Source organism: Agelaius phoeniceus, chromosome 3 (genome assembly GCF_051311805.1).
Source record: "Agelaius phoeniceus isolate bAgePho1 chromosome 3, bAgePho1.hap1, whole genome shotgun sequence".
Lineage (NCBI taxonomy): Eukaryota > Metazoa > Chordata > Aves > Passeriformes > Icteridae > Agelaius > Agelaius phoeniceus.
The window spans coordinates 19,800,929-19,816,361 of record NC_135267.1 but is presented as its reverse complement, the minus strand read 5'-3'; positions in this window follow the sequence as shown (position 1 = coordinate 19,816,361).

Sequence of the window (15,433 nt, the reverse complement as noted above, 5' to 3'; positions counted from 1 at the left end):
TGAAATATTTGCCTGCCTGGTTTGTCTCTGTAAAGTGATCCCTTCTATTTAGCCCTCCACAGCAAGGAGGGCTTCCAGATAATATTTTTCTACACTTCCAGATTATTTTTTTTGCACCACAACTTCAACTGCAAATGACAAAACACAAACCCACCTCTCTTGGTTTGCCAATAGATGGCACATTGTTATGGGGCTCTCCATCCAGAAATAGATGTGTTCATTTTGGATGCATTTACCTGAAGCATTCAAAAAATAGCTCAAAATTATGGCATTCAGGGTTCTGTCTAACAGATGCCTCCTTCACCGATAGGCCACCTCTCACATAAACAAATGCTGGCTGAGTATATTAACTGTCTGATTCTACACAAGTACACACATTTTATCACAGTCAACAGTAATAATGGCATTTTTACTTCATTTCTATCTTCTCAGCACTGCACACTACAAATTTATTTCCAGTGATCAGACCTGCCATACAGAAGCACATTGGAAAAGTGGGTTATATCCAGACTTACCCCACTCTCATGCAGATGGACTCCCCAGGATTCCCCACTGCCCTCCACTAACATTACAGACCACCAGTTTCAAAGAGCTGTAAATCTACCCAATGAAATGACCTTATTCCATAAAATGTTGATATAATAAATACATGCAGAGAAACTAGGCATGTACAAATCAAATTCACCTATACCAGTCACAGTCTCTGGATTAGTCACTAATTTCATCACCAAGATGATTGATTTCTTTATAAGCTGAAAAAAGATAGTTTGTAGTACAACTAAGGCAGCTAAATATTATAGGAAATCACATTCTTAAAATTTAAGTTTTTAAGAAAATTGAGATACTTTTTTTAGATCTTCTTTATTAAGATAGTGTATTTGCTTCTTAGTTCTGTATTCCATAGCAAAAAAAAAAAAAAAAACAAAAACAAAAACAAATAGAGATCTCTAATCTCTTCTATGATTTCTGCAGTGCCAACAAGTAACAAATTATTCCATTACAGAAATGAAGATAACAGAAATATAGTAAATACACATTACCTTGCAAATAAAATTTTTTGTTTAATTTGAAATGCAATAGGGCAAACTGAATTCAGAATGAACAATTGCAAATTTGATGTGGCAATGAAAATGCCAGTGGAGTTTTGGATTTTAAGACACCATAAAGGCAATAGTCCAATAGTAATAGTAGTGAGATTGGATTTGACTTGTTAGCAAGAGGTAACAATAAATTCAAAGCAATCCATATAATGAATTAAAGGACTTGAAAAAATAGGACATTGTGGAAAATTAACACAATTAAATGTGCATAATACACGGAAAGGATAGTTTGAAATAAGGGACATGATGCTGGATGCAAGAACAGTTCCAAATAGTTATAGTGATCTCACAGCTGAAACTGCAGCTTGCTGTCTACAGGTTTTGCAGGGATTTAAGGCTGAGTTTGGCTTCTACTGATTGTAACATTACTGGAAACACATTGAAGTAAAGAAGAACTGGAGGATTCATAAACAGATTCCTGAAGTGACTATGCTTTGAAAATTATCATCTACACAGACCAAGCTAAACAGACATCCTAACTGTAGCTAACCAACCCTATTTCCAAAAATCTGGAAAAATACATAAACCTGAAATATTTACTGTATAGTCCTTAAATATTTATAAGACTTAGTATTTATGAGAATGTTAATAATGATTCAGCAATAATGATTTGTTCATAAGAATAAAGCCCTCATTAAAGAAGAAATGCTCCATTCAAAATTAGGATTTTAATTTCATGTATCATTATTATTACAGCTATCTACATTATTGATGGCACAATTGCAAGCAAAAGGTGATCAAATACTATTAATGCATTTCCAATCAATCACAATTATTAACTATAACCAGCAAGATGTAGAAAGAAGATTTTATTTTATGCATATAAAGATACAATTTTAGCAATTTTTAATTTATTTTTATTTTTTTCCTCCTGATTTTATAAAATTGTACACATATTCTGACTAGTCAGAGATTATCAGAATTGTGTCTGGTTTAAACTGTTCATTTTTTCCTTTTACCTTACACCAGATATGCATACATTATCATATTAAATCTATAAGGTCATACTTGTTCATTTTCAACCCTGTATTCACTGGATAGACAAGGATCAAAATCTACTATAAAGTTACAGTCTACAGGATCATATTGATTATATTAAGGTATATGAACACATATACCTTTCTCATTACTTTGTGTTACACCACTAGTATTTTCTTACATTATCCTCTTTCTTCTTAAGGTGCACTGCATTAAAAAAATCTCAGATTTCAATTGTTATAACTTGCTTAATTTGCCTGTGGTTTTTAAATATATCTGCAGTTGAAACTAATTAACTGAAATTATCTTCCTTTACACAAGACCTTGAAATCTCATCTCTTTACTTACAGATATTTAGGTCATAGATGAATCATATTTGACAAGAGGTGAATAAAAATATTTCTATATTGTGGTATTTTCTAAAACCAGTACTTATTAGAAAAGTGCAATAAAATCATTTCAGCCAAGATCTAAATACTAACTCAAAGTATACTTTTGGACAAAAACACAAAAAGAAAAATAATTTCAAAATTTTGTAATCTGTCTTGGTAGTGAAACTGACCCAAGTCAGGTAGCAAGATGTTCTTCTTCAATATTTACAGCACTGTATCCCATCTGGAAAAGCAGTTTTTATCACAATGGAGTTCAACATTGATGTCCCACACCTCAGATAGTAACTGAGCCAGCAGGATACACAATATTTTTGGGAGAACTACTGGAAGGCTCTCCTGCTCCTCAGCTTTATATCATCAACTAAATTGGACCAAACAGAATATGAGATCATGAGTGTTAAAATGATAAAAATACTACATTGAAAGAAATTAAAAGCTCAACATTGATTTGGTAGCTTTGGTGTTTCTTTCTCTCTGAATGCTGAAAAAATCATCATAGTGTTAGTGTTCTCTCTAAAGGATTCTGTAAAATTCTGAAATTCATTTGTCCAAAGCTGTAAGTCACAGAATTATTCCCTAACAGAACTTAAGGAGATTTTGGATAAGCCTATAATGTGTATATTTACAATAAGCAAATAAGTAACAAAAATGACATGAAATCTTTGAGTTTTCCACTGTTCACTCTGCAAGTCAAAAGACACATGAATATGCCAAGCTGGAACAACCAAGTTCCCTTAGCACTGGGCCATTGGATCAGATGACCTCCAGAGGCTCCCCCCAGCCTCAATCCTTCTGAGATTCTGTGACTGCTATGGCACACCATCTCTTTCTGTCCAGATAAATGGGCACATAAATAATAACTCCTCAGGTGATTTAAATACCTTGAATCGCTAACAGATTTCAAAGGTCAAAAATTTGGGTTGCCCTGTACTTCCTGTATTAGGCTATGTAGTAGGATGCACATATATGGTATGCATGTACATTCACTTATGAAAAATCTGTACAATATATGCTTATACATACATATACTCAGCAAACTTGGTGAAGAACAAGCTAATTTTAAGGATTTCCCTAGAAATTTTATACACTCATATTAGTTTGAAAGCAAATTAACTTCCCACAAGCAGAGGACAATGATCCCTCCACCCTTACTTGAAATAGAATTCCTCAATTTCTTGCTGGCCTTTGTTTGTTTTTTCCCTGCTAGAAACAGCAGCTCTAGGGAGGCATTACTGAAAAGCAGTGCTTCTTTCATGATGCATATAAACCCCATATCTTTTGCAAACAAATTATGTTGAATGCTACAGAGAGAAAATGCATCTGCTATCAATTTGAAATTTGCTATGTAATTTACGTCCTTCTGTTGGATTTTTCTGTTTTGTTCTACAGCTCTGTTAGTCAGAGCATACAGAAATTAGTCTCTTAATGGACAATTTGACCTAGGAGTTCTGTTCAAGAGATATAAAAAAAAATCCTGACAATCCAGACATCTTGTTCTGACAATATTACCAACTTCTGTTAAAGCATTAGTACACAGCTGAATTGCATGGCATATGTAGTCAAGTTGGTAAGGCTTAAATTAGCAAGCCATTATGTAAGCAAATTTTAAGCATAATTTAAAGGAACTAAATTACAAACTCCCTGAAAAAGCCACCTGATATACAATTAAGCAAATGTTTCCAAGTTGTCTTTCTTTCCAAGTATAAATCACTGACATTATACTAAAATGAAAACAATCTCAGTGAAAGCCAGATCAGAAATAGGACTCTCTTCTGCACTGATTACCAGCATTGTTTTCTGCAACCACATACTACTAAGTTCAGTGACATAAATTCTCATATATTTCTAATGTATTTTATATCCGGATTTCCCACCAGTTGTCCTTTACATATGAAAATAGAAAAAAGAGAAAGCAAACTGCTCTATTCTGCAAAGCACAGGAAAATTGTAACAACATTTACTTTTAACATTTGCTCCTTATTTTTTTCATTTGAAATTTGATAAAATATAGTAATCCTAATGAAACCTCTACAATGGTAGACTGATTGCTATGGATAATTATATAGCTTAATCTGGAACATGGATCTTCCACCTAATTCTGTCAATGTCATACATATTTCACTTAGTTCAATACACCCACAGCACCTCACGAAATATCTGAATTTTGATCCAAAGAAACTACATTTGCTCATTCATTTTTGTACCCTATACTGTATCTCCTCTTCTATAAGGAGAAAGAAACATGGATCAGGTGATCACAAAGGCAATACGTATTTTTGCATTACCTAACCAAATACTGTGAAAAAGTTTTGCAGGAATGAGGAAAGAAAAAAAGTTGTATTTTCAGTCATTTTTCTGCTTTAAGAGGTTGTGGTACCATGGCAGGGAAGAACAGAGAAAGCAGTGGCAGCCAGGACATCAGGACGACTGAGGTTGGGCCCTTCCCACCCCTTACCAAACCATGGACAGCTACTAGCTGGACATTTTCCTGACTTTTCCACTGCCCTAAAATACTTCCAAAATTTAATCAAAATATTTCACATCACAGGGGAGAATGAATGGAACAGAGGGAAGTAACTTAAACCCACTACCATTTTGGCAATTAAAATCTTGGTGTACCGAACATAATTAAAAAGATTCAAAATGGAAGTGTAGGCCCTCTATAAAGAACTAAAACCACCTAGGATATTCTGCCAAAATAGAAGTGTCAGCTTTCTCTCAAAGAAAAAAAAAACCTACCTGACTTCCTTCTGAAATCTTATCTCACATAAAATTGAATTAAACCCATTAAATGTGGTCTGCCTGCAACTAACTCAGGTCAGAAGTAGAAAGAGCTAACCAATACTCAAAAAACATGAAAGAACTTCAGAAACATATTTGAGTATGCATTTTGACATTTTAGAACAAGAATAATTGAAATTCATGTAACTCATCAGTCACTAGAGTATGCCAGTTATTGCCAATTAATTTTGGAAGTGTAATGGGTTCATTTCTTGATCAGCCTAGGATGCCTACTAACTCTCACTACAAGGTGTTTTGGGATGTCCTTTATGATTTTAAATTAGGAGAGAACATATTAAGTCCTGCTATATATTTGAAAAAATCTTTAAGAAATATTTGGCACTTACTTGAAAAGGTCAAGAACAGCTTCAAAGCATTACATTTTAAAAATATTTAGCCACAATCAAGAGCTGCAAGGACCTCTTCAGGACCTTGTACATTGCCCTACAGCCACAAGCAACCACATCACATAAATCCTTTCCTAACCTCATTAAATTTAGCCTTTAAAGTTTTATTGGGCTCGTTTTCTTCCCAATAAGCCACATGAAATAAATTCTCAAGGCTTTAATGCTTGTAAACATCTTTTTTCAAGCCAGGAGTGTTTAGGACCAAGTTGTACATATTTGGTCTCATGTATTCACTGTTCTCTATTCTTATGTTTAAATTTTCTGCATTTCTAGAGATCAATTCCATACTTTCAGGTATCAACTCTAATTGCTTTAGGTCTTGTCCCCTCAATCTCCCCAGCCTCCTCTCACATGAGCAGCTCTCCATTTCCAGGATCATCCTCTGATTGACTTTCTTTGTGCCTGTCACAGTTTGTATTTGTCAGAGATGGGTAATGCATGGGAAACAACATCCCAGGTGAGGGATCATTAATTCTCCAGTGGTACAGGAAACACCTGAATCAAGGTTAACATTCGACTTTTCCTGAGCTGACACTTTGGTAATTCACACCTCAGCATCCTTGCCAAACAATGCACTCTTAACTTGAAGAAACTTGGTGCATGTGTTTTGTATCAATATAATTTATTGTGGTAAAAAATTCACGTGGACACTAAGGGATAAATGCATTTTAAAAGTTTTTACTGACACGAAACTTGCCATATGTAATTAGTCAGGAATGTTGAGCCATTGAAAATAATTAAGAAATAATATTTTCCTCATGTTGCTCTATTTTAATTATACCAATTGTTCTAAAACATGCTATTTTTAGGTATGTATTAATATTTTGAAATTAATTAATTCTATATATTACATTAACTTTTAGAGAGAGGCACTGCTAAAGCAATGGTACTTTAAAGAAGTGATCCCCATGTTTTTCACATATTCAGGACTAGTTATTACCATTAACTTTTCAGCTGTTAAAGAGAAGTAGCTCAGCTTTATCACAGCATATAGAATTTATTTTCACACATTACTATTATGGCATTTTCTTGGCATGTGGAAGACTGGGGTTCAACACCTAAACTAACCTAAACCTTTAGAAAAACCTAAACAAAGACAAGTGCAAATGATAAGGATGTATTTAATTGAATTTAGGACAATCCACACAAGTCAGATTTGTTTTCAGAATATATCTTCAGCGTAGCTCTAATACTAACATATTATAAACCTACTGCAATCTCAAATGTGATAGAAATAATTTTCTCTGGGAATTTGAACAATACTAAATTTCAGGTTACAGGTGTGCTAGTATTTAAATGGGGGCAAAACACATAACACCATATTGCAAGCATAACTCAACAAAGAACACATCAAAAGCTACACTGAATTGTAAATAATTTACACTTGTTTCAGCTGAGGTACCAGAAAAGCTACCTAATTGCCATACTTAGTACTCCAATTAAAAATCTGGAGTACTACCTTTTGCAGAACTGCCTCAGAAAGGGTGGCAAATGCAGGTGCACTGTTCTGGTCAGGTACTGCCACACCTGATGCCATGCACAGGGTGCAGAGATGAACAGAGAACTGCCCTCACCTATTTGAGACAAGGCACAGGCAATACTGGGGAATACACCTGTGCTTGATCCTAAAAGTTCTGCAGATTTTTGAAATTATAACTATGCATTCAAAAAGGATTCACTCCACCTTGCTCACAATACTTATGGTCCAGTTTGTTTGCCTATATGTATTATTCAAAATGTCAATCAAAAAGCTGATTTGACAAGAATTCCCTGAGTTTCTGCTGCAGCTAGAAGTGAAACACAGCAAACCATGTAAAACAGTGTAAAATTAGATTTCCTGAAGCTGATGGAAGGACCTTTCATGCAAAAAGTCAAAACTGTTAACTAAAGATGTATTTATGAAATAAAATTTTATTACACTTTATTGGCTCCTCTACTTTTTAGCCTATAAGTAATTCTCAGTTCTTAATTTCTTTTATTGTCATAACTTTGACAACAGTCTTGGGTTTCCTTGCTGAGCTGTCTTTAAGGCCTATGTTCAGCTAAGGGACGTGCAGGGCCTGGGTGTCAGGATTCCTGTTTTTCCCCCCTCCCCTGTGGGTGATTATGAAATTTCAGTTCAGTTTTTCACATTAATATGTATCCCAGTTAACTAACAACATTATAACAATAAATTATAAAAAGCATGGATTCTAACCACTTTGTCCTCCTTTGGGAAAGCATCCAAGGAAGCAGAATAAAAAGAGAAAAGAAAAAAAGAAGAGATAAAGAATAAAATAGGCAAGTATTATTAGACAGATTTCAAAGAAATGCAATTCCAATAACTCTCTACGAAGAGACAAAACCACAAAATTAAGAAAAAAAGAGCTTTAAATAAAAAGATGACATTACTGCATATGTTGAAAACATGTTTTCGCACCCTGACCCACAGAAGCATAAACAATATAAGAAACAAAATGCAAGTTACAAATGAAATGACACTCTTCCATTTCTGTGGCTTGAAATAGGGGATGAAAAATGGTTAAATTATATTTTCTTTTTTTTTTTCTGAATAAAGTGAAGCTGTATCACATGCACTCATTAATAGAATAATGTGATACATCAAAGTAAACCATATTTTCAGAGACTTGCTCTGATGACACCATCTACAGGTGATACAATGCAATGCATCTATTTTTACTAATACATGCACATTTTCATTCAGTTCACCTACGTAGTTCTCATCAGCATATGAATTTAATTTAATTGAGACTCACAGGTACATCGAGGCTATGGAAAATCTCTAAAATAACCATGAAATGCATCTTTTTGAGGAGTCATTTTTGCTTTACATCAAATTTCAGAAGGCCTATTCAGCTGATGTCCATCTTAAAGAAAGTGAAAAGGCCACAAACTCGTTCCCTTGTGAACATGATTATCTGCTATACAATCTGTGTTCACTTTTAGGTGAATTTGTGCTGATACCAAGAGCACCTATAAATTTACCCTACAAAAGCCTAGCATCTTAAAGCCACACAAGAAAGTTGCCTCATCTCATGACAGAAAATAAAACTGTTCATGTAATAAAAAGAGATGTGTAAAATTTATAACATTTTATTTTAAATTATTTATAAAATCATTTTGTATCAATTATATAGATATTATATAAAATTATACATATAGATAAATTATATAAAATATTTTAAAACATTTTAAAATTCATAAAGTTTTGTAACACACCATAGTTCTTGATGACCAGCCAAAAATAATCGCTGGATAACAGTATTCCAAATTTAGATCCTACTGCTCCTGTATGAGAGAGTATTCAGAGGCTTGGAAGGGACTGACTGACCAGAGGGTACTCTTGGATAATGTTTGGTTTTGTGGAAAGCTGCTGCAGCTAACTCATGCAGATCAGAGGGAGAACCATTCATTTCACTTACCTGAAAATAGGATGCTTAATCCAGACTAATCTGAAGTTTTATTCTTTAAATAAATTTTAAATAAATTGGCATAACACTTTTCCTGTGCCAGGAAAAGTGGTTGTTTTTTTGGTTTTTTTAAACCAAAAAAATTGACTGACTTCATGTAAAAGCAATCTATAAATGTTTATGACAAGCTCTATGAAAATAAAAATGCAATATTAAATAAGGCCCCAATAAGAATTTAATAATGTGGAGTTGTACCTGAGCAAAAGGGTTTCTTCTTTTATTCTATGAAAAACAAGTACATTTTCTACAAGCTTTCACTCCACAGAACTGGACACTATTATTCTTTTGCTTTAATTAACTCTGTGACTCCCAAGTACCTTGGCAGTCATTAGATACATTTGTTTTACTTGTATGATTTTACACTGATTTACGTGTATGATACACACATCATAATGAAGCAATGAATGAAACACTTAAGTAAAATGAAGCATGAAATGCCAAACTTAACGTGAACAATCTGCAGCATGGCAATGTCAGGAGGCTTTTCCTTAAGAGCATACATCAGAAGACTTACATTGTTTGATCGCAGAGAGACACGACCTCCACATCGAGCACAGAACTTGGTCCGGCAATAAGAGCACAAATGGCCACAACCATCTGCAAACTTTGTTTTATGACAGATTCCACATGTTGGAGCATCATCCTTGTGCTCTCCCTGGTAACGGCGGGCTTCTTCCCCTATCTTTCTTACTTGCTCTTTATAGCTTTCAAATTGTTGATGCAACCTCCTGCATAGATGAGAAAAAAGTTTATATAGCACGAATAGGAGGAAAGATTACTACCCTGTATTTCTTTCAGTTTGCAACTCCACCTAATATTCTGGGCCTGTTCACAATACTACGTGTACCTCATATCAAATACACACTCCACATGGAAGACTGTATAGGGCAATCTAAAGGAAAAAAAAAATAGACATCTTTATTCTTGAAGGCTTACTTCAAAGATTACAAACAAATCATTTCACTTGACCAGAAATTGGTCCAAATGCACATACTGAACAATCCCTCATTATAGATATTCCAGCTTAGCTGTAGGAGTATATAGAAGCATTAGCAGGTGCAGAGGTTCCTAGGATGAAGACTGGTGATGAAAGAAGCAGCACTTCTCCCCAGCTGCCCCAAACAACAAACACCCTGACCCTATGCCCACCATCTGGAGAAGCATGCTGCTACACAACAGACTCACCTCCTAAACACAGCTCAAAAAGACCTGAGCCAGCCTAAGGAGGAGATTCCAGAAGGGCAAAACTTGGTCTTTGCTCCGTGCTATGTAGAACCCAAGCTTTTCCAGATGTTGCTTCAAATCTACATCTCCATGGATAATGTTTAAAAATCATGAGCAATTACACAGATTATGAATAGAAAGAGGCAATCTTGAGTTTAATAAATGGAAACAGTAGGTGTGTTGTCTATAGAGGTCTTGGTGATATCCTTTATCTCTGCTCTGAGCTACCTCTACCTGTTTCCTTAATTAGCACTGACTCACACCAATTAACCAGTGTATTTTTAGTGACACAATGCCATGTTTCTGTGGGCTTGTGTGTGTGTGTGTGTGTGTGTGTGTGTGTGTGTGTGTATGGAGAACTTGTCTGGAGTTTTAAGATGTAAATGATCTGTGTTCTTTTTATGAAACACTTTTTTGGTGATGTGGATATTTTTACTTTAATGTGATATTCAAGCCTAAAAAATGATAATTCAACTTAACTCACAGGAATTGTGGTAAAACACACATAATTCAGTTAGGCAGGAATATTAATTGCTTGTAAATTGTATTTCAACCAGCTCTCACACTAAAACCAGTAACATCACATGGGTGCATTTTAGTGAGAATGCATCAACAACAAAAGGTAAGCAACTGAATAATCTATTCTCCCTAACTACAAACATGATACATTATACTTATTGCTTTATGCAATTCAAAAGCTTGGCAGGAGCAGCAAAGAGTTTGTTTTATTTTTTACTAACCTGCTTAAAAACCTTTGCAGTATTAAGATGAGAAAAGTAGGTCAAAAATTAGGCAAAATACTGGAGAAACTTAATACTTTTCACCATATAACTGGATTACACATATGAATTAACTTATCTTACATAGCTTCTCACCTATAATGCATAAAAACAACTGAAGACATTCAGGAATTTTTATAATAACCAGCTTAAAGAATGAAATTAAATAATGGTAGGTAAATTTCTTATTACATCAAATATTCTATTAAAAAATGAAACCATGGAAACGAAATTCAGTTCTCCTCCACTAAAGTAAAACCAAAAGCCCTGGCTGTTCACTAACGTGGAAAGGGAAGATAACAGCAAGCACTGCCCCTCTTCCTGTTCTTTTCCAATTAGACCATCTACATTTGAACTTTTTCTATCTCAAAGCTTAGGAAGAATACTAACACAATTATGTTTTTGTCCTTCTGTGTGCACCAAGGGATAGATGAACATGCTACAAACTGGGCAAAACTTAAGTGAGATGAAATTAAAGTTCTTTATAAATAAGTATCACTTGTTTATAAACTTGTTAATTTCTGAATCCATGTAAGACATGTTTTACTATGAGGGGTTTGAAACCTTTATCTTGCCTATCATACACAGCACTACTGAGGAAACACTGGCATTTCATCTACAGCGAGAACGGAACTGGAGAAAACAACTGCACATTTCACAGAGCAGAAAGAATCTCACCCAGTTCACAGCAGGTCTGGTTCAATTGGCTCTTTTTTTAACCACCTTTCCTACCTTTTTGAGGAAAAAGCTGGATCTCTGTATCTCTGGCTCTTCTATAATGGTGGCAGAAAATCCCTCTCAATAGTTTTGCCGTATGTAGAAGTACTTAAAGTATTAAGCAAGAACTAAAATACAGTTGGTAGGTTTTGACTTGTTCCTTAACTTCCAGGCTAATGAGCACATCTTCATCAGATGAAAGGAAAATTTAAAACTATTAAATATTCCTTAATGTAGACAAGCGCCTAAAGGTTAAACTAAAGACCTAATAACAGCATATGATAAAATGGCTTGGCAGACCCTGGAGGCAGACACCAATTCAATCCCCTCTAACAGAAAGAGCAACCAGACCACTGTGTAAGAGGGATATATGCATACACCCATATGATTTTTCATCATGCATCCAAACATTTATCTGGTTCTGCTACTGAAGTGAAGGACACTTGCAGGATTAGCTTACTCTGAGACACTGCTGCAGCACTTCACTTGGGCAGACCTCCCAGCACTCTGAACAGAAGAGCGGACGTGTCTGGGGAGGGCGCTGCTATTTCACACTCACAGGCATGGCACATAGGGGCGATCAGAAAAGATCCCACCATGGGAGAGTCTTTGAGCACATCACATCTCCTGTGAGTAAACCACACTCTTCTGTTGCTAAAATACTGGAAGAGACTGAGCAGCTTGGAGAGGGACATCAGCCTCGGGACTTTGCTGCAGCTGTAGAGGGGGTCAGCATCACCACCCACAGTGCACAAAAACCAACACACGCTTCGCTGTCTACAGGGAAAGACTTAACCTACTCACTTTTACAATATACTGAACTCAACATATGTTTAGGTTGCTGCTGTTTTTTTCTCCAAGAGAACATGATGGCTTCCTCCTCCCTTTGTTTTTTCAAAGGTATTTCACAAAAACCCCTGCTTCAGCTGTGCTATATATGTACCATATTTTCTTTTGAACATTCATTATTTTAATTTGACAGTAAGACTTTTAATTTTTACAGTGTAAACTAGTAAAAAATTACTGATAGGCAATTCTTCAAGGCTTTACTCACATTTTCATATACTTAGCAAAAAACTGTAAGCCTTGGAGAACACTTGTGATAAATACCTTACATAATTTAAACTTTTCAAAAAGCTCACTTATATATAATTAGGAGGACAAACAATGAACATTGAGGCCATTTATAACATTGACTGGTCAAAAAGTGTTACATAACACAGAGAAATTATCATTTATGTTGTTGAATTCTTTGGACCTGGACCAAGACATATATTTATTTTATTATTATTTTATTATTTAAATTAAAATTGAAGGCTGTAATTTTTTAACAGACTATATTATTGCTTATTTTGCTGTTTTAAATTCATTGATTAAATTATATTTTGCTGTTTTAAATACCTATCTAAATTATTTGCATATATATGCTGAAGAGTAGAAAGCTTCAAAATAGTGCATTTGCATATCCATGCTCTGTCTGCACAGGTTTTACAAAAAAAAATATTAAGATTTGTGTCTCTTTCATGCAATAACATTTTAAATGACTTTAAATGTAGAATGAAATTATATTTTGTACTTCCTTAGAAATCCAGTAGGTGGCAATGCACATCGTATTTTCACTCTCCCAGTTCAACTCAAACGGTTGTCTCGAAATTGAACAACTGATGTAATGTTATAAAAATATTATGCCCTGTCATGAGTTCATGTTAGTAGAAAAAGTGCCGCCTTCTAAGTGACACAGCCTTAAGTAACTATCCACCAGCAGCTACCACATGTCTGAAAAAAAGCTTAGTAAAATGCAGCATTTTGTCCTCTTCACCCACACCACACAAACACATCATCACACAGAGCTTAGACAAGTTTTTCCATAAGATAAGCAGGCGTTTTACCAAGTTCTGTTCTTGGCATTCTTTTTTTACGATAAATAAATAATTTAAAATGCAAACAGCAATACTGCGTATGCCCACGAAGGCAACAGCTAGAGCTAAAAACCTGTTGGTGATCCTTAAGCATCTACATTGAAACTGTGACCTGAAAAACGTTGTTCAGCTCCTCTGTAAAGCTGGAATTACCTCAGTTGCACCAGATGCCTTGCTGGTCTGCCAGCACTGCAGCACCCATCTCATGGAGGTGCTTCCAGAGGCAGCTTTGGCCTCAGCCCCAGCAGCATCTCAGCTGGGAAATGTTGTCAACTTCTCCCGGCTTTGGGAATATATACTATAAACAACAAAGTCAGGACAGGCCATTTTAGCAATTTTACACATTTGCTGTGTATACTTTTGTATGAATAAAGAGAAATGAGGGGTTTATGGGGAATCTAGCATGTGTTAGCAAGAAAAACAGCTGAAGTTGAGTGAAGAAGTCTAGACATATTTTCTGGTTATTTCATTAACCATCCCATGACATATAAATCCTTTATTAAAATCTATACCCTCTGTACAGGTAGGACAAGTTAAGGGAGAATAGTAACAACATATCTAATTCTTCAAACTCCCAAGTTCTTGATGTAGCAATGTTACTGTGTAAGTCTATTTGAAGACCAGGATATTTTTAAATGTTTGGGGGTGTGCTGCTTTTTTAGCATGGGCAATACTTGGTTTGGTAATTTTGTAAAGATGAAATAACTGCAGGATGTACTTGCATTGCAAAATATTGGACTTCTGTGATTTTGGATGTTAATATTTCTATATTAATGCTATTATTGTATTTTTTATTCAGGGTGAACTGCTGTATTAAGAACCAAAGGCAAGCAAGACATGGTTTCTGTAAGGTGCGAAACAGGTAGCAATATGATTAATCAACTGATCTTTAGAGGTAAAAAAGGGCCATGTTTCTGTAAAAGAAATACAAGCATTAATCAAAGGACTTCCAATGGTAGAGTTAGAGGCTTCCATATCCGTATTTTCTCCTGCACATACTGACTGCTTCTGGTCCCTTTGCTGGTTCCTACTGTCCAACTTGTCACTTTTCTGTGACTTTACTTACCAACCATTTTACCTTGCCCTAATCACATTTCCTGTAGGTCTTGTCTCTCACTTTTACACATTTTTTAATAAATATATCAAAATAGTTATTATAGACATATAGTATGCTCTACATCCTACAATAAAAACAATAAATATTCCTCAAAATTTCAGTTTTACCTGGCCTGAAGCTTTCTTCATTCTCCCCTGTTCACTCAACACACAACTATGCATCAACTCCATTTTCTCTCAACTTGGTGTTCCCCTGCCATCCATGACATTTTTCATCTCACCAGCAATCACCTTAATCCAGCTGGGCATCAGCCCTTCCTTCTGCACATGCCAAGATTTCTTCTTCTTCCTCCCTGTTTTATTGGTGCAAACACAAATCTCACCATGCTTGCACTCACAGGTCTGCCTCTACCTCACATTTGTCTCCTCTCCAAACTGAAACGTTTCGCATAGATACTGACTCCGGTCAAGGGTGACCTGCACACCAAACTTCATAAATTGAAACAGAAATTTCCTTCTACCTCCAGCACAACTTACCACCCTCTCCATTCTGTTTGCACTCAAGACCAATAACCACTGTGCTACACACTGGAGTCAGACCCACTTAGAT